Genomic DNA, 21,282 nt, shown 5'->3' on the forward strand with positions numbered 1-21,282 from the left:
GAGGCAATAGAGGAGGTCTTGTTCTTGGTGTTGGCGGGGGTGGTATGGTAGGTGTGGTGCTAGCTATTATAGGAGGGATATAGGATGATAGGCGAACTTCCCAGAGGAGGAGATCTAATGTTCTACCTCCACCAGCACCTCAGACATGGATAGGTGTGGGTGGGACCATGAAACAAGTACCAGTTTAGATCAGGGTGCCCACCCATCGACAAGATTCTCATATTAGAGCATTATAGGTCTCGGTGCAACAGAAATAGATTATGCAAGTTATCACAAAGCAGGACACAGAGATAGAGCATCGTGGTAGGGAAGAGGCCCTTGCTCATAGGTTAGAGAGAGCCACGAATGGTGCCCCAGTTCGGGACACATTGAGAGAGATGAAATACTCGGCCAAGGAAGCTGAGTATTATAGGTGTTTATACGAGGAGGTGGTTGGTGCAGAGGCACTTAGCAATTTTTGTTGAGATTATTTCCAGGATGTTGGAATCATGTGTTTTAGTTTTTTAATAAGGCCAAGAGGCAATTAAGAATGTGCTCAAATGATTGTAAGGGCCCTAAGAGTCTTTTTTTGGCTAATGTTGGCTTGTGAGCTCTTAAGGGTGTCAGTTAGAGCACTTAATAGGATAAGTTGTTTTTGGGTTAATGTAGGTTGGTTGATGTTGTTTTGAGATTGTTAAGGTCATATGAGTCATTTGAGAGTGACCAAGTTTGGGTTTGAGAAAATTTGCTCACCTATACAACAATTTGTAAAAGTTGCAAAAGTTGCTCATAGCAACTTTGCAACATTTTCATACTCCAACGGTTAGTTGGTTGACACAATCAATTGTGAGCATTTGTAACTACTCCAAGGCTAGTATAAGGCTTGGAAAGAATGATGATACTCAGTTGTTGAATTTTGTTGAAGATCTGAAGCAAATAAATAATTTTGGTTTCCCATTTGTGGGTGTTCTTCTGATTTTTCGTTGTTCTTTCTAAGTTTGTGTGATCTGTACGGATTGAGAATCCCCAAACAGGGTCATGGATTGCTAGATCGGTGTCTTTCCTTCATTTTGTATTTGATTTGGATTCTTAAAGTGTTATAGGTTGTGAATAAATTTCATTTTGTTGTAGTCGGGTTCAAGAGCCCTAAAAACCAGGGTTTTGAGAGAAAAATGGCTCCAACCTAACATTCCATGCTGGATTTCATCTCTTAAACCTTATGGAATGTTAGGTTGCAATGTATTTTATGTTTTCTTTTTTATTTTGAGTTAGGGGAAGCCAAATCAGATATTTGCCACCATACCCTAAGCTTGGCACATTGAGTTGGCAAGTGTTAGGAATCATGGATAACAGACCCTAATTGGGTGAATTCGGTGGGTGAAGGAGAAGTATGATTGGTTTGGAATTCCATATGAAAGAACATACCCCAAAATATCATCAATTCACTCAAGAAATCAGTCAGGTAAAGGAGTTTTGATCAATCTCTATTTTTAAGGCCTGAAAAGGGGTATTTAGGCCTAGTTAACTGGTAAGGTTTAGATATGTTACTGACCAAACCCACCTCCAATTTTGAGATATTGTATGTAAACCCCAAAAGGGTGTTTGGAATGTAAAATAGTTCATAGGGTTGTTCAAGAAGTATAATCAGTGAATGCAGAATACCTCGCTGACAGGGCTACTAGAACTGGTTAGGCTTAAAAGTGTAGTTTGTTTGTAGAGCACCAAACCGGTAAAGTGTCAAAGATCTTAAGAAAGGAGTAGTGCTGGGAATCCATCCAAAACCATCCATCCTAATGTCTGTAGTGTGGGGAATGATAAATATTGTGTTAGAGCGATTGAACTCTCAGGTTGAGTGTGAAAGAGAGTCGGAAAACAAGGTCTCATAGCTAAGAAAAATGGAACTCACAAAAAAGCAAGTTCTTATCCTAGCCTAAGGAACTTGGGAAGGTCAGAGAGGATAAGTCTTGTAGACCCTTGGAGGGTGTGAGGAATAGAATCACTAGATGGTTCTTTTGTATCCTAGAGGAGATACCTAGACAAGGTAGCACAAACTGGTGAGAGACAATCCACTCTACATCAAATTGGTATCAGAGCCAATTGATTGAACAAAGTGGTGTATGTCAGACCCTAAGGTAGGTTCAGAAGCTAGAAGCATGCCACCAAAGACAATGATCCAAGAGGCCATCAGGAAGTTGGTCCAAGACATGTTTAGTGAAGCCCGGGAGCAAGAAACCAAGAAAGGCAAGGGCAAAGTCATTGAATGGGGTGATGAAACTAATGATGAAGATGCAAATGTGATAAGAGTCATAACAAAAAAGGAGTTGGACAAAGATCATTAAATATTCTTGGATGCCCTAAAGTCACTTAATAAAGACAACATAGAAGGTTTACCTATCTATAATGGAACCCTAAATGAAGAAGATTTATTGGATTGAATAGAAGCCTTGAACAATCATTTTGAATACAAGGAAATTGCAAAAGAAAAGAGGGTCAATTTGGCCAAATCAAGATTGAAAGGATCAACCCTTGTGTGGTGGAACATGATGCAAGAAGAAAGAGAAAAAACCGAGAGAAAGAAGATCATCTCTTGGGAGAGAATGAAGATCAAGATTAAAACTCAATTCTTACCTATAGATTATGAGGTACAGATGCACAAGAAGTTGCAGAATTTGAAACAAAGAGAAATGGATGTGAGTAATTATACTAAGGAGTTAAAAAAACTTGCCCTAAGATCTCAGAAGCAAGAGGAAGATGTGGAGAAGGTTGCAAGGTACTTAAATGGCCTTAGACAAAACATTCAAGATGAGATCAACATGATAGCACTAGACATAGTCCATAAATGCTTTCAATTAGCCTTGAGAGTAGAAGATAAGATCAAAAGGAAAGGTGAACATAATCAAAGGGGCAAAGGTGGTAGAGGTTACAAAGGAAGAGGCACCTTTGGAAGGGGCTATAATACCACCAAGAATGAAGAAGGCAATAAATCAGAGAATGGTGGTGATAATCCTAACAAAGGAGGACAATTTAGAGGCATCTCTAGAGGAAGAAATAACTATAGAGGAAGATTTGGAAATTCAGGAAGAGGAACCATAGTCTTCACTGGCAAATGATACCATTATCATCAAGTGGGGCATACCATGAGCTAGTTTCCTAAAAAGACTTCAATCTCTCACATGGGAGACAAGAGAACTTAGCTGGTGTAAGAAGAATATTGTCAAAGTGTTACCTCATCAATCAGCAAGGCAAGACTAGTCCTACAAGGAGAAAACCTGATGCTACGAAGGAACTTGTTGAAGGTACCACAGTCCAAAGAACCTACACAAAGGAAGACACTTTTCAAAACCACCTGCTGATCTGATGGTAAGATTTCTAAAGTTATATTAGATTTATGGTCTACTAAGAACATTGTAGCAGTTGAGATAGTAGAAAAACTAAAATTGAAAAATTTGCCACATACCACCCCTATAAGGTATCTTGGTTGATTAAAGGTCAACATGTGCTTGTAGATGAGAAAGCTTGGGTAGATTTTGAAATAGGAGATTACAAGGATAGTGTGCCATGTGACATATTACCCATGGATGCATGCCACTTTCTATTAGGATGACCTTGGCAGTATGATGTCAAAGCCATACATGATGGGGAGAAGAATTCCTATGTTATCACCAAGGAAGGTAGAAATTTTCAAATGGATCCTTTGATTGATCAGGGTGAAGAAATACATGTTGGATCAAGTGTTATGTTGCTCAGTGGGAAAGAGTTCTTGAAATTGTTGAAGCATGAAGGGAACCAAGGATGTGCTCTTATAGTGAAACCCAAAGAAGAGACAAAGACTAAAACTAAACCGGTGATACCTCAAGAAGTGAAGACCTTACTAGACCAGTACAAAGACATAGTTGTCAATGAGATTTCAAATTCCTTACCCCCTCTGAGAGATGTTAACCATGTTGGGAGTCATAAATTTGAGTCAATTTGAGAGGCCCATTTAAAAATTTTGCTCTGTACTTTCAAATGACCTCTTGATGTCAACCTAAATCACCTAGTTTGAGGGCATGAAAAATGAAGCCAACATCCTCCCCTCACATGCCTATGAAAAGTGAAGGCATTTAGAAAACCTTCCAAGCAAATGCGATTGTCAAGTGTAAATCCAAATCTCTGCGGCCCTTTCTAGCATTCTCCCTCTGCATGCAGTGAAGAGGGTTTTAAAAGGCCAGAGAAACTTCCAAGTTAATGTTGCCAGGCATAAAAATTTATCCCACATTTGTTGTGCGGAGGAAATTTTTTGTATTTAAATACAAAGCCCCACACATATCAAGTGTCAAAAGCTTGAAGGCTTTTGGCAAGAGGCAGCTCATGGCCTAGTGGACTTTGCACATGCACACATCTTGAGGCAACCCAAATTTTGTGACAGGCTAGTGAGAAGATGCTGAAGATCAAGAAGATCAGATGGTCAGATGAAGAGATCCAACGGTTATTGCCAAGTCATGATGGGAAACTACTTGTCGGTTAACCATTACGACTTGGTGACAAGGCATTGTACCCGCCCAGGTCAAGTGGTGGGTCCAATGTTGGTCCAAGTGGCGGGTCCAAGTGGCAAGATAGGTGGATCCACAAGTGGGTCAGAGGATGACGCGTGGCACGAGATGGACGAAGGTTAAAGATCATGCAAGTTTGATCACAGATCAACAATTGTCACTATACTGCGATGGGAAACTGCTCATAGATTAACCATCGCAACATGGCAACCAAGTGGTAGGACCTGATAGGAGAGCATCTCAAGTGATTAACGGGCATGGAAGTCTAAGGAAGATCGATGGTTGCCACTATACCGCAATGAGAAGATGCATGCCAGTTAACCCTTGCAACATGGAAATTGAAAGTCATGGTCCAGTGGCAGGTCCAAGTGGTGGTCACGTGGTAGGTTAGATGGTGGCGAGCTGGATGCATGGACAAATCAGGAAGTGACATGCAACATAAGGGAGAAAGTTAAAGTGATTAATGGGTGAGCAAGTTTGAGGAAGACCGATGGTGGTTGCTGATCTGTAGTCTGAAATAGATCGATGAATAACCATTGTGACTCAGCAACAAAGATGTGAAAGGTCTAGCCTAAGGTGACGTGGCAATTAGGGTGGCACCCAAATGGATCCAAAGGCAAAGTAGAGGCCAACACATGGTGGGCCTGACAAAAGGGGTGAGCGGCCTAGGTGAGATTAAAGAGTGAGCAAGTCTGAGGATGATCTAATGGTAGTTGCTATACCGCGATGGGAAACTGCTCATCGATTAACCATCGCGACATGGTGACAAGGAAGAGATAGTAGGTTCGACCTTGCTTAGGTGGTAGGATAGGTGGTAGGATAGGTGGTTACCAGAGGGACTTGCGACCAATCTAGTGGTGACACGTGGTAGGCTGCAGAGGGAAAAATTTCAAAGTTAAATATATAGTTTTGGACTATAGGACATAAATGCCAAAATTTAAATGATTGACCTGCATGAGAGTTTAATTCACTAATGGGTTATTTTTTTCCCAAATATAAAAGTATTATATATTATTGGAAATCTCTCGACCCCAGGAGTTTGTTTCTATAGTCAGTTGTGGCACACGTCAAGTATCTCAAGAGTAGTTTCCTCAAGATTTCAGAAATATTTTTCAGTTTGTCAGAGAAGATTTTTTGCAGGCCAAGTGTGTGAGCAGTAACTGTAGAAAGATTTGGGATGGTTGTCATGGTTAGATAAAATCTGAATTCTCCTCTCTTCCTTATTATTTTGAGGTTTTCTCTTTTTGTAAGGGTTTAGGACTTTTGTGAGCAAGGCTCCATAATCTTGGTTTCCAATTCTGAGTTTTTCCAGAAGTTTGTATAGTGTAATGTCTTTTTTCAAGTAATGGAGTATATCTTCTTCCTGTAGGTGTTTCTATTTGTAGGTTTATATGTATGTAAGGCATGCGTAAATTCACACAAAATTGTCTCTAGATATATATATTTCTTTGTTACAAATTAAATCCTCAAGCAGGCTGAAATTTGTCATCTCAAGGAGATTGTTGTGATTGTTTGCAGGCATTCTTCAAGGAAGAATTTAAATTTTGTAATCAATCATAAATAGTGAGATATATTTTCAAGATCTGATGATTTTGTGAATGAGCTTAGTAATGCATTTATGCAAGGCATTAATGCAGAAATATTTAATGATGAAGGTGGATTCCCAGTAGAGGTTTTTCATTTGTAGTTTGATGTATGACTCCATGCCCTTGGATAAGGCACTGGTCTTGCAGATTCCGGGGATTCTCAGAGATTTTTAATATTCAAATATCCATTTACTTTTATGTTTGTAGTTTTAGTTTGTTTCACCTATCTCATGCTTCAACTTAGTTGAGATGTCAATGCAGATCTAGCCCATATGTAGTAACCTCCTAGTTGTTAAGCCTTATGAGATCTATCTTCTTTTATTGTTTCTATCATATGTGGGTAATGAGTCTGATTCAATGCATCAAAGGTACACCCACCTAGGTTTTGAAAAGCCTGAAGAGTAGAAGGATTCAAATCCTTGTTATGTTGTCCAAGTCCCAAAGTTCTTCATTGTGTGAAGTTGGCTATTTCATAGATAGATTGCAGGTGAACTTGGGTTTCTCATTTTTTAGAACAATAAAAATGGCATCTCTGTTGGGGAGAATGATGTAAAAATTCTGTCAAGTCAAACCCATGAGTTTGGCCAGTATTCATTTGGGGAAGATTCTTAGAAGTTTAGAAATTTGAAAGTTACTTTCAGATTTGAAAGTGTGTGTCCTTGAAATTTTGTTGCTGAGAAATTAAAAAAAAATAAAATATGTGACTCTGCTATGTGGAATGACCCAGAGATCTGAAAGTGTTTTTAGAGTGAAGATCAATGGTTAAGTTTTATTCCTCCTTAGGGAGGTGGCGACTCTGTAAGAATGAACTGAAGATGTGGAGATCCCCTTCATATCTTTAGTCAAAAGTAAAGTGAGCAGCAACAACAAATTTACTCTAGGTATTCCTCATTGTTGAGATAATTATTTGTTCATTATTAGATGAAAAAGTCACTATAGAAAGGAAAAGAAACATGCACTTCTCATACTTCCTAATTTGAAAAGTTTTAGTTAAATGATGGGAGAAGTATGTGGTTATGAAGTTAATGACTATATGTGCTTTGCAAAAAAGTTTGTAAAATAGTAAGGATGAATGGTCATAATAATGGTTCAGTAGGTGTTACAAATTTGATAGATCTAGATGTGGTTCCTAGATCTCCAAATCCTTTGTCAAATCTGAAAGAAATTGATAGAGAGATTGAAGTATGTCTTAAGAAGATCCAAGAAAAGTTCATCTTGTTTTTAAGAAAGAAAGTAGGGAAGAGAAGAAAGGAAGAATTGTCATATGTTTTTTATGAAAGATTTATAGTTTCATTAAATGAGCTTCCAGCTGATGTTAGACCCCATGAGTCTGTTTGGATTGAATTATTGTTAGAGCTTGATGAGCCCGACTCAATTAATTGGTCTATAACCTTGAGAGAAGAAAGTGTTGCATGTATTAAAGAATGGATAGATGAGATTGAAATGACTAAATCTGAAAATGCACATAGTATTGAGTATAGCGATGGAGATGAATCTATGAGTGGATTTATCTCTTATGATGTTGAAGATGACTCTTACTCTCAACATGACAGTGCAGCTGTGTGTTTAGAGAAAGAAGAAAATTGTGAGAACATAAGTTGTTGTTCAAATAATGATGAGCATGTTGAGCTTTTAGATTTGAATAATATAGATGATCTTGCTATCAAGTTAAATCCACAAAATGTTTACAACCAAGGTTATGAATCTATTGTTGCAACATATTGCAGCACTTTATGATCAGGATGACAAAGGTTATGATGTAGATGCAAGTTGTTGCAATGATAAAATAAATATGCATAAAGACATGAGCACAAAAGATTTAATGCATGCATCAGATTGGGACAATGTTTACAGCACAGAAGGTAAAGCCAAGGAAAATGAAAATGAAGGAGAAGGATCACTAAGTAGTAAACAAATCTCGGAACTCTTAGTTGTTGATCTTTAGAGGTATGCATCCAGAAGTGTCCCCAATCTCTCATACCCAACTAGTATACACTTTTTATACTGATGATATTTTTGAGGGTGTGAAGTATGATACATATGATATTGATTCTTTCCCTACATTTAAGTTGAATAGTAGACAAGGTAAAAATGCAAATAAGATTGATAGATATAATGATGTGGATTTATATGCTGATATGAATTCAGAATTTAAATCTTATGCTAATCTTGGTGTTAAAGAGAAAAAAAAATCAGAAGTTGTTTTCCTAGATTTACAAGTGGTTAATGAACCATTACTTGATGATGTATTTCCATGTGTGCAAAGTGCTGATAGAAATTGTGATCAGCATGTTGTATTGTAGTCATTTCATGAGGAAATTTTCCTCTCTAGTTTGCAAGCCAGTATTATGGATGAGTGTTTTTTGTTGGGACCTACAAAATCTTGAGGGTTTAGGGTTTTTGCTTTTTCATGAATTTATTTAGAAAAATTAAACCTTTGTAGCGCATTATTGTAATTCATATTGCCCTTTAACCCTTGAACCTTTTTGGTTCAAGGTTCAACCGTTTCTCTTGCGTGAGTCATGGCTTTGTAATGTTTTTTAATAGGCAAGTGAGAATGCATTATCTCATTTTTGAACCATTTACAAATTGGTTCAAGGTTCAAGGTTCAAGCTATTGGGACTCATAAAAATTTGAGTATTTTGGGAGGCCCATTTCAAAATTTTGCATGTGCACTTCCTCCTGGCGTGTTTCTGGTAGTTTTGAATTTTTCCCTTATTAGCAAGACCTACCTCGATCGGCAGCACTCACCCCGATGAGGTCGCAAGTGGTGTGTGCGGTGTTATCGGGCATCAGGTGGGGTGGTTTCATGCTATCCTGACCACCCGATGAAATGGTGCAAGCGGGGGAGATATACATCGATGACATCGGCCATCAGAATAGCGCAATGTAATGCTACCCAATGACACGATGGAACATCATCCGGAGCATGGTAAGTCATCGACCATTGGAGGTCAAGTTCTGAAGTTATCCTGATGACCCGATGGATAGTGCAAAGAGGTGCGGATCACAAAGTTTGTCATTGGCCATCGAGTTAGCATGTTTGGAGAGGTCCCGATGACGCGATTGAAAGGCCTAGGCGTGGTCCATTTATCCCACATTGGTCGTGGGAAGGAGAATTTCAGTATTTAAAGACAAAGCCCCATACATATTAAGTGTCAAAGCTTATGAGATTTTGGCAAGTAGCAGCTTAGAAGTGGTAGGCCTCCCGCGTGCATCTGAAAGGGGCCCAAATTTTATAGCAGAAAGGCAAGATAACCAGTGAGCAAGTCAGGTAGATAAATGGTGATCGCAAAATATCCACTGACTATTGCTATGTCATGACATAAAGATGCTCGTCAGATATCACCGTGACTTGGCGACAAAGAACATGTCGATAAGGGGTGAGCATTTTAGGTTAAGGATCGAGTAGGTTTGAGCCAATCGAATGACCATCGCTATACCGCAATGCGAAGGTGCTCAACTGTTAAAGGTTGTGACTTGGCGACAAACCACTAGCGGTGAACTATGGCCTACATTTAATGTAAGCAGTTAAGGCAGACGGTTATGAGGAGGTTTATTCTGGTGGTTAGTTGAGGCCATGCTAAGGTGTTAGGATAAAGACCCTAGAGCCAATCAAGGAGTGTCGCGTGGTAGATAGGTGGCATGTCATCAGAAGTGACTTCAAGCAAACCTTGGCTATGATGAATCTCCAAATGGACTCATCAAAGGCATTAGTTCCATCAAAAAGGGGCCATCGAAGAAATTAGAACTGGTTTCATCGACATAAAAGGTGTTGATGAAACTAAGGTTTCAATGAGACAAGAAAATGGCTAGCCAAAGAGGAAGTTTGGCTCAAGGAATGGTTTTTAATAGAACCAGAGATGACTTGGCGGTCCAGGTGGGTTAGGTGGAAAACTAAAGGTTGACGCGTGGCAGACCTAACAGATAGGTGGTGCCTAGGTATATCTCAGAATGAATCATTGGTTGACAGGTGGTGACACGCGACAGAAGGGAGAAAATTAGCTAAGGTAAAGTCCTAGTGGGTTAAGAAGATCTGATGTCCGGGTGAGATGATCCAACAGTTGTCACCATGTCGCGATGGGAAGATGATCGCTAAAGATCCCCTATGACTTGGTGACAAAGCATGTGCAGAAAAGGTGAAGCGGCCTAGGTGTTAAGAATCGAGCAAGTTGAGGGAAGATCTACGACCGTCGCTATACCTCCATGTGAAGAAGCTTGATTGTTATCCCATGCAACATGGAGACCGGTGAGGTGACAGTTGAGGTGGTTGTCTAGATGGATCCAAAGGAAAATCAAGACGTGCCATGTAGCCGAGTGTAAGAAGAAGAATCAAGGTGGGCTCGGGTCCAATGGCAGACCTATGTGGCAGTTAGGTGGATTTGCAAGCAAACCAAATGTTGACACATGGCCCAAATGGAAAAACTCTGAAGGTTTTCAAGCCGATGACCTGATGTGACTTATCAGGTATCAGTCTGAAATTGTTCTTGCTACCCCGATGACCCGATGTCAGTTATCGGGTATCAGGGGGAATGGATTCATGTTGTCCCACAGAACCGATAGGAAAGCGCTTGCAAAGATGAGAGTTATCAGCCATCGGAAGGAAAGATTTAGTGTTATCCTAATGAAAAGGCACAAGTGGAGGAGGATGGCATTAGCCATTGGGATAATTTGTTTGGAGGTGTCCCGAGGACCCGATGGATAGTCCCAAGTGAGGTAAAGGCCAAAAAAATCAAGGCAGATCAACGGTGATCCAAGGAAGATCAACGATCGTCGCCATGTCACGATAGGAAGTAGCTCGATGGTTAAGAGACGTGACTTGGTGACCAAGTAGTGGGACGTGACAAGAGAGTAGTTCAGAGAAGAAACAAAGGGCTTCATTCCAGTGGTGGGTTTGGTCATGCTTAGGTGGCAAGACAGGTGGAGTCCAGAGGGACTCATGGCAAGCCAGGAGGTGACATGTGGCTGAGATCTGTGTGGGAAAGTCTGGTTAAAATATAGTTTTGGACTATAGTCAAAAAGCAGAAATTAATGATTTACCTGCAGAGGGATTTATTCACCTAAGGGTTATTTTTTGCCCAAATATGGATTTATCATATATCATTGGAAAACTCTCAATTTGAGGAATCTGATTTTACAATCAAGTGTAACCCACGACAAATATTTTTGGGACAGCAACCTTGGGATCTCAGAAGTTATTTCTCAGTCAGAAGGTGATGATTTTTTGCAGGCCAAGTGCAACAATGATTACGATAGACAACCAGTGGTAGTGGTTAAGTTTATGTAATAGCTAGAGACCAAGTGGTGGGGCTCGTTTCTAAGTGGATTACTCAAGAAAGTTAAAGGGCATGCTAGTTTCCCATGATCAGATGGTTGTCGCTATACCGCAATGGAAATACATCCGAACTTTAAACGCTGTGACATGGCGACTAAAGGAAAGGTGCTCACAAGGAGGGCTTCCCTAATCTGTTGGCACCAAAAATTTAAAATATTCAAAAGAAATGGTGGCAAAGATGTGCAAATCCCATCAGATATTGTTTGAAGTGAAGGGTTGGTGAGAGGTATCCAAGGAGATCTGTAGGGAGATCTACAGAGAACATAATGGTGTGCAGCTTTGCGTTTTCTTAGAAAGAGCCCATCAATGCTCTGGCACGAGATGATCCATTGACATTATGAAGTTGACGGTGGTTGTATCCGATTTTGGGGAATAGGACTTACCCTTTCGGCCTTTTTCCAAAAGAATGCCTAGTGAATTAATGAAGCAAGCATCCCAGAAAGAATGTTAGGTTTCTCCCTCAACTACAATGGCACAAAAATATAACTTTTGCAATAAATGCAATTAGGGTAAAGATTTTTCTTCTAGGTAGCTCAAAGCTTGTTGCATCCTGATTTCTATAAAAGGATACCAAGGCTACCTAGAAATGGAGGGACATAAATTTTGTAACAAAACTCTAGTGAAATTTTAATGTAGGCCTATTTCTTGGCAAATTTATGAGTCAGATATGAAGTACTTGTAACCTTTTGATAGGGGAATGAAATATACAGTCCACAAAATTTAAATCCAGATTTGCATTGTCTCTATGTCACTATATTGGTGTTTATTTCATTTAAGTAATCAAGGATTTCTTATTTGAATGATTTGTTGGGCATCTAATGAAGCTGTTCTAAGTCTTTTTATTAAGTAGGAAAATATAAAACACTTTGAATAAAGTCATTGATATCAGTACTCTTAGTGTGGATTGGATGATGAAGTCTGATGCAGATTTGGACTTTATATATGTCAGGCATATTCAAAGTTGATAGATCAAGAACTTGTGATTTGTGTACTAGTTTCTTTTGTCAGGTTGCAGTTTGTTGTAGATGACTCTATTGCCCAGATAAGGAATTGGTTTACTTGTTGGTCTTTTGGGTGCATTTTGTGATCCTTTTCAAAAGTCAAATCAACTTTCCATTTAGGTTTAGTTGTATCAGTCAGTAAGGAAAATTTAAAGGAATTTATACTAGTTTTCTGCAAACCATTTAATATTTTTGTAAGAAAATAGTCTTAAAAGGGTTCACCAACCCAAGCTTTTATAAGCTTAAAGTGTAGGAGGTTTCCTAAATCTAGAATCTCATATTGTTGTCTTTATTTCAAACTTTTGTTATTCTCTTCCATTGTAGCACAGAGGCAGTAGTTTTCACTTTTTAAGAGAAGAAAAAAAGTTTTCAAAATGGAGAACAACAAAAATGGGGACTCTACTAGGGAGAGTCAAATAAGGTAAGTCTTATACTACAGATCTGTGTCTTTATTGCATAAAAGTGTTGAGATCAAGTTCCCTTGGTTTCAGTTTGAAAATTATTGAGATTATCTTTCTGAAGAAAATCCTTGATCTATCTCATAGCATCTTAGAATACTATTCTATTTTTTGCTAAAGATCAATAGTTTCATTCTCATGTGTCTTGTAAGTGATTCACTGTGTTAAAATATATTTTATTCCCAAGATATTGGGTGGCAACTCTGAATTAAGGAAAAACTAGTGTTCTTTTGAAAAAAACCATCATAGTCACTTCAAAGGGTTAGCAAGATGAATAGGAGAAGGTATAATAGGTCCTATATGAAGAAAAACCCTCAAGAGAAGTTGCATGAAGGGTTACATAAACTAGTCAAGAAGGGATGGAGAGGAACTGTTATTCCTGATCAGTCAAATCAGTCATGGAAATAGAAGAGCAATCAAATGGGTTAGTCTTCTGAGAATCCTGTATACAAAAGGTCCAATGCCTCTTCTCATGACTTTGACCATGATATTATGGGTTTTCATGCCAGCCTATTTGACACTAATGATGATATCCAAACCTTTCACCAAAGATTGTCTAATACTAGCATTTCTGGGAGAGATAGGCATAGTACAAGTATTAGAGCCAGTTCCATTCCCAAAACTATGGAAGGAAATATCAGCCTGATTGATATAGACCAGTTAAACGTGTCTGATTCAGAGGAAACTTTGCCAAACCAAGATGAAGTGTCTCAGGAGATTGAGGTACTAAATCAGAGAGTACATCAATTGATTGTCGTAAGAAAAAAGAAAGAAAAGGAAAAGGAGAATGAAACCAAAGCCAAACTCATTGAAAGAGATAGGTTATTAAGACAGATTGCAGAGCTTGAGTTGTTTACTCAAGTAGAACCTATGAGTAAAGAGAAAGGTCCTGTTATTAGGGAAATCCTTGATCCAAAAATTGTTTCTAAACCTAAAGTTATAGTACAACCTAGTAGGGAGGTTCACAGTGATCCTCAACCTGCCAGACCCATTGCTGGCAAAGGAAAACAAAAATTAGTGGAGAATAGATCTGCGGGTCTAGTGTCAGGAAGTGTAGAAGTACCCCAGGGAATGTTGTTGCATGAGATCAAGGTAGAAAGGGTAAGGAAAGAAAATGAAGACCTAAAAAGGGAGTTAGAAAAGGCTGAAATAGAAGCACTTAATATTGAGTTTAGAAGAAAGATATGTTGTTTAAAGGCTCCTCCTATAACTTTCCCACCTGTAGATCATAGTAATCCTACGTCCCGACATACTTCTGCCTCTTTGTTGAATACTCAACCAATGATGCAAAAAAATGCTATCCCACTTGTTAACCAATCTAATAACGCTACCCCAAATAATTCTGCTATTCCCTCAAGTACAATTCCAGCAAATCAAACTAGTCACGGACTGTCCCATAATCAAAGTCATCAAAATCCTAGAGCTAGTGGTTCAAGCCCAAGGGTGAATGCTGGAAATAACTTTACTAGAAATTAGTTCTAAAGGAGACTAATAAATGTTGAGCTATATAGGCAGTTGTATTTTGATGGAATTCCTGGATATCTGAACGATGACCCTATTGAAATGAGGGATAAACTCCAGAAGTTTGTTGGGAACAATGCTATCGGTGCTGAAGAACATCTAAAATATTTTGGTGACATGACTAATGATTATGAAATTGCACATGAGGATGTCAGCATGAAGATGTTTGTGCAATCTTTGATTGAGGATGCTAGAGATTGGTGCAGAGGGTTACTTGTGGACAATATAGGTTCTTGGGAAGAGTTCAAAAATTGCTTTCAAGAGCAATATGGAGACAAGACGAATGTGAGATTCATGCTCAATGAATTTAAAAACATCAGGAAATATGATAATGAAGCCGTTACAAATTTTAATGCAAGGTTTCAAAAGGAAATGCATAGACTTTTTCAAGTAATGAGGTTAGATGAAAATGTGTGTCTAACTACCTATTATAATGCATTTGATCCCAAAATGGCTTACATTCTCAGAGATAAGAACCCACATAGCTTGAGGGATGCTTTCAGAATTATCATTAATGTAGAAATTAATAGAAAATCATCAGGTAAAGTGGGAAGAAGGACTAATGGAAGATTGTGGCAGGAACAAAAACCACAACAAAATAAATCCTCCAAAGAAGAGGATAAGATAGAGAAATTAATGACTCTAGTCAAGGATCTTACTACTAAAGTAAGTAAACCCGAGAGGACTCACTACAACTGGCAAGACAAACCTGCTAGATTGCATGATATGCCATATAACACTGCATGGAAAGATAGAAAACATGTGCAAGATAGATCAAAAGGCACACAAAATCAGAATACCCTTGTTCCTTTGAAGGGAGGAAACATACATAATGTGGAAAATACTACGTGGTGTATGATATGTGATGGGCCACATTCCCCCTATCAGTGTGTTGTGGCTCAAGCTCTAAATGAATCCATGAGAAGTGAGGATGAACCTACAGCTAATATGTTTGAGTATACTGTGGAAATTGACTGTGAGTCTTCAGAGGATGAAGCAAGTGAATATGATGTCTCAAGAAGCAATGCACATTTCCAAGAGCAATTGACAATTGATTGGCATCCCACTTTGAATTTAATCACAATAGAAGATCAAGAGATTCATCTTAGAAGGCCTAGTGAGGAGGAAGTTAAGAATCTCACTAAGCCTGCAATAGCTAAAGCTAAGCATAATTATATTCTAAGAAGCAACAAAGATGATGGAAGTCAAGGTATCCCTGGTTCTCTATTTTTTAAACAAACTTCTTCTAAGAGGTCCACTGAGAACAAAACTTTTGTCAAAGATAGTCAGGGTAAAGGTGATTAGTCAAGTAGTTCAACGAAACCTGATATTACTGATACAACTGGAAATAAGGCAGAGACCACTGGTGACAAGAGAACAGGTCGCTAGAAGGCAGAAAAGGTTAAATCTCATGTTGAGTCTAATGCAAACATAATTTTTGATATGACTCAAGCTTCAATGCAAATGAAAGTTTCAATACCTTTGATAGTGCTGCTGAAAATAAAAGAACATAGGGAGGCTACCTTTTCTTTGATTTCAAGTATATCAGATGGAGATGCTTCTCCTAAAAGGGGAAATGTAAAAGATGAGAAGGATCAAGAACAAGGGGTACCAGAAGTTTATGTGGGCACCACTATTAATCAGGAACCATCTCAGATAGATCTCTTTTATGTCACACTGTTAGTAAATAACATATTGATAAAAAATTGCATGATAGATTCTGGTGCAACTGCTAATGTGATGCCTTATGGGGTTATGAAAGAACTAGGTTTGTCAGTACACACTTCATATGGGAGGTGTTATGCTATGGATAATAGACAAGTGCTTGTTGTGGGTACTATGAGAGATGTAGAAGTAAAAATAGCAGCTTTCCTTGAAGCTACTTATAAAATGGATGTAATTGTTATAGATACCAAGCCACATTATGGCATGCTTCTATCTAGACAATGGGTTGCTACTGTTGGAGGACATCTTCAGTTGGATTTATCATATGCAACTATTTGATTGAATGGGAATTCTATAAAATTATATAGAGAACCACATGCCCCAGTGGTTATTGAAAAAATAGACCCAAACATGCTTAATTGCATGATTGATGTGGATCTTGATAACTTCAAGATTGAACCCATTTAGCCTCAGTTGAAGAGTACTGATCCTATTATTGATGAGCTGAAATCCCAACAAGAAGGCCTATGGTAGATGTACTTTGATGGAGTTTTCTCTAAGGAAGGGCCTGGAGTGGGAGTGCTATTTGTTTCCCCATCAGGTATTGTATATGGTGAAAATGGATAACAATAATAATGATATTGAGAGGCTAAATGAATTCAACCACAAAACCCTAGCCTAACAACAAAAAAGATCCACCATAACATATGAAGATTACCTAAGACAATGCAAATCAAACGAAATCACAAAGATTATACCATCATATGTCCAATAGGGTTTGGATCTCCATTCTTCCTATCTCCATTGATCTTGCTTGATATATTTTCTCTCAAATTTTGTGTGCACAAGAGCTCAACAAAGAACGGAATGTGGTTGCAAGTAGGATCACATATGCCAAGTAGTCAATTGATCAAGTAGTTAGGTCATTAGGATGATTGATTAGGGTTTGATAATGAAATAAGCATCTCCTTATATAGAAGATACTATATGAAATGGAGGGATAAGATTGAGAGGTGCAAAAGGAGGTCGGCTATGATTAGAGGGTAGGTAAAAGAAATAATAAAATAATGAAAGGGGTAGGTAGTGTATGAATTAAGAGATGAATGACATGTGTCATGGGTAGAAAAGGTTAATGAATTAATTAAATAAATAAAGATTTATTTAATTAATAGAAGGAGTGAAATCAATTAATTAAATAAGATATTTATTTAATTTAGGAAAAAGGGTAATTTAAATAAATAAATGTATTTATTTAAATGAGAAATAAGGCTAGAAGAGGATAAATGAATTAATTAAATAAATAAAGATTTATTTAATTAATAGAAGAATTAAGCTTAGATAATTAAATAAATAAAATATTTATTTAATTAGACTAGACAATTTTAGGTGTCTACAGGTATTACCTTCAAGTATTCTTTTCTATTAGCATTCCAGTGTACAAACAATACAGCTGAATATGAAGCTCTATTATTGGGCTTAGAAATTGCTAAAAGACATGGGATCAAGTTGTTAAGGGTTTATGGAGACTCTGAACTTGTAGTGTCTCTGATAAGGTCAAGATATGCATCTAAAATTGACAAGTTAAAAAGGTACAAGCATGCTATTTGGGATGTCATTGAACACTTTGATGCATTTTCCATTGATTGGATTTAAAGGTCTAAGAACATTATGGCACATATTTTTAGCTAATGTTGCATTAAAGAATGATGATGTAACATTGAATGGAGTTTCAATAATTGAGACAAAAGCCAGACCAGCCATCCCAGATAATGTGTACAATTAGAAAGTCTTTGAGGATGATGAAGACATCCTTAGATTTTTACAATGCATAGATGACTATGAAGGTCAAACAATTGATTGTAATGCTTTGGTGGAAGTAGTAGATGGACAGGAAACAAATTTTGGAAGTGACATAGTGCAACTAGAGACAAATGACATACCCAGGGGACTAGTTGAACTAGAGGGTATGTTCAGTTACAATGATGGTCACTTAAGTCAAGCATCATCTAAAAAGTTGGAGGACTTGGATGAGGTGAACTTAGGGACAAAAGCATTCCCTAAGTTGGTGTATATCGGGAAGAACATGTCTCCCCATATTAGGACCAACCTCATTAACTTATTAAAAGGATATAAACATGTTTTTGCTTGGTCCTATTAGGACCTTAAGGCGTATAGACAAGACTTATTTCAACATGAAATTCCTTTGCATCTCGATGCTAAGCCTTTTCGACAGAAGCAAAGACCTATTAACCCCCTTTTGGAGACCAAAATGCAACAAGAATTAACCAAGTTAAGGAAAGGGGGGATTATAAAACCTATAAGACATTCTTCATGGGTAACGAAACTTGGTCCCTGTTAGAAAGAAGAATGGGGATATAAGGCTTTGTGTAGATTTTAGAAATTTGAATGTTGCCTCTTTAAAAGACAATTATTCTTCCCCAAATATGGAAGCCATGTTACAAAGGGTAAATGGTTGTGATTTATTATCAATGATGGATGGGTTCTAAGGTTATAATCAGGTATTAGTAAAGGAGTCTGAGCAATTTAAGACTGCTTTTACTACCCCTTGGGGGACTTATGTGTATGTGAGAATGTCATTTGGTCTACAGAATGTTGGAGCTACTTTTTGAGAGAGCTATGGATGTAGCTTTCAAGGAAGTTATTAATATCATAATGGTTGTTTACCAAGATGATTTGACATGTTTCTCAAAGAAAGCAGTTGATCACTGAGATCACTTGGAAAGGGTCTTTTGCAAATCTCCGAGGTTTGGTGTATCCTTGAACCCCCCAAAATGTCATTTTGCAGTGACTGAAGGAAAATTATTGGGGCATATTGTCTCCAAGGAAGGGGTTAGGATAGACCCTTAAAGGATTGAAGCTATTAACAATGTACCTCCGCCAAAGAATGTTAAAGGGATTCAGTCTTTCTTGGGCAAGGTGAATTTTGTTAGGAGATTTATTGCAAATTTTGCTGAAATTGTCAAGCCCATTGTGAAGCGTTTGAAGAAAGATGCAAAGTTTTCTTGGGATGAAGAAGCTGCACAAGCTTTTGACAAAATTAAGAAGGCTATTCAGGAAGCACCAGTGCTAAAATCCCCTGATTACAGTAAGCCTTTCTTATTATTTTCTTTTGCTTCTTATCACACAGTAGCAGCACTTCTGCTTCAAAAGGATGATGAAGGATATGAACATCCAATTGCTTTCTATAGCAAATATTTACAACATGCTAAGTTAAAGTATGAAATCATGGAAAAACAGGCATATGCTCTAGTCAAGGTTGTTAAAGTATTTCATCCTTATCTGGTAAATGCCCGAATTGTAGCCTATGTACCACATGCAGTTGTCAAGGATATCCTGTCCCACTCTGAAGTAAGTGGAAAAAGATACAAATGGATAAGCAGAATACAAGAATTTGATCATGATATCAAAATCACAAAGCTGGTAAGAGGTCTATGTTTAGCCAAGTTAATGACTAAGACAAACTTTAAGGATATTGACATAAATAATGTTGAGATTGAACAAGATTTTGTAACCAGGATTGAGAGGCAGCCATGGTATTCAGATATGGTATACTTCTTGAAGAATGCCTCATGTCCAGAGGGTATGATACATAGCCAGAGGATAACATTAAAGTTAAAATCATAGAAATATGTTTGTATTCAAGGAGACCTATATTGAAGGAACAATGATGGGATGCTACTAGTTTGCCTAGACGAATTCCAAGTTGAGAAGGTTCTGAAAGAGATGCATTGTGGGATGTGTGGAGGCCACTATGCAGCCTAGACTACTACTGGAAGGATAATCAAAGAAGGGTATTATTGGCCGACCTTGTTCAAGAATTCTCATAAATATGTTCAAAAATGTGATCCTTGTCAAAGGTTTTCTTCTAAACTAAGGTACATTGGTTCTTTGCCTTTGAATTCTGTTATAGTTGAAGCTCCTTTTGTTCAATGGGGCATTGATTTTATTGGAGAGAAAATATAAAAATCAAGTAGAGGTTATAGATGGATTTTGGTGGCTACAGACTATTTCACCAAGTGGATTGAAGCCATACCTATCAAAGAGGCCACTAGTAAGGTAGTCATTAATTTTTTGATGGATAATATGGTGACAAAGTTTGGTGTCCCAGCTAAAATAGTTATGGACAATGCTATGTGCTTCTATTTTGAGGAGTTTGTAGAGTTGTGTGCTAATTATGGGATTATTATGTCACACTCTTCACCCTACCACCCACAGGGAAAGGACCAGGCATAATTGAGTAATAAAAGTCTCTTCAACATCATCAAGAAGATCTTAGAGGAAAATAAAAGGTTCTACGATCAAAAGCTCATATTAGCTTTATGGGCTGACAGGGTGACTGTAAAAAGGGCCATTGGCACATCCCTTTTTCAGATAGTTTATGGAGTGAAGGCCATATTACCTGTGAATAATTTGCTTCCAGTTTACCAATTTTTGCAGATTGAAGAACTAGAAATGTTTGAACCCATGGAAGAAAGAATGATTCAACTGGTAGATCTAGAGGAAATGAGAAATGCAGCCCATAAAAGGAATATGAAACTTCAATTATAGTCAAAGTACTTTTTTGATAAAAGGACTAGTTCAAGAAATTTCCAGATTGATGACATGGTATTACAGTGGAATGCAAAAGACCAAGACAAAGGCAAGGATAAGAAATTTGAATCACTGTGGATAGGCCCTTTAATTGTTTGTGATATCAATGGAAAGGATTAATACTTCTTGCAAAGAATGAATGGTGAAGTACAAGAATTTCCAATGCATGGACAATTCCTGAAATATTACTTCTCTTGATCTATTTCAGTCCATGCACAATAGTGGTAGGCTGTATATATTTTAGGTTTTCTTGTGTTAGGGTTTTATTGGTCTGCATTCTAGAGTTTTTGCCAAATTCTTGTGTTGGTCTTGTGTCCAACCATCCCTAGTTAGAGCCACTACTGGGACCTATAAAATCTTGAGGGTTTAGGGTTTTTGCTTTTTCATTAAAACATTTAGAAAAATTAAACCTTTGTAGCGCATTATTGTAATTCATATTGAACTTGAACCTTTTTGGTTCAAGGTTCAATGTTCAATCATTTATCTTGTGTGAGTCGTGGCTTTGTAATGGTTTTTAATAAGCAAGTGAGAATGCATTATGTCAGTTTTGACCCATTTGCAAATCGGTTCAAGGTTCAAGGTTCAAGGTTCAAG

This window comes from Cryptomeria japonica, chromosome 1 (assembly GCF_030272615.1).
Source record: "Cryptomeria japonica chromosome 1, Sugi_1.0, whole genome shotgun sequence".
Lineage (NCBI taxonomy): Eukaryota > Viridiplantae > Streptophyta > Pinopsida > Cupressales > Cupressaceae > Cryptomeria > Cryptomeria japonica.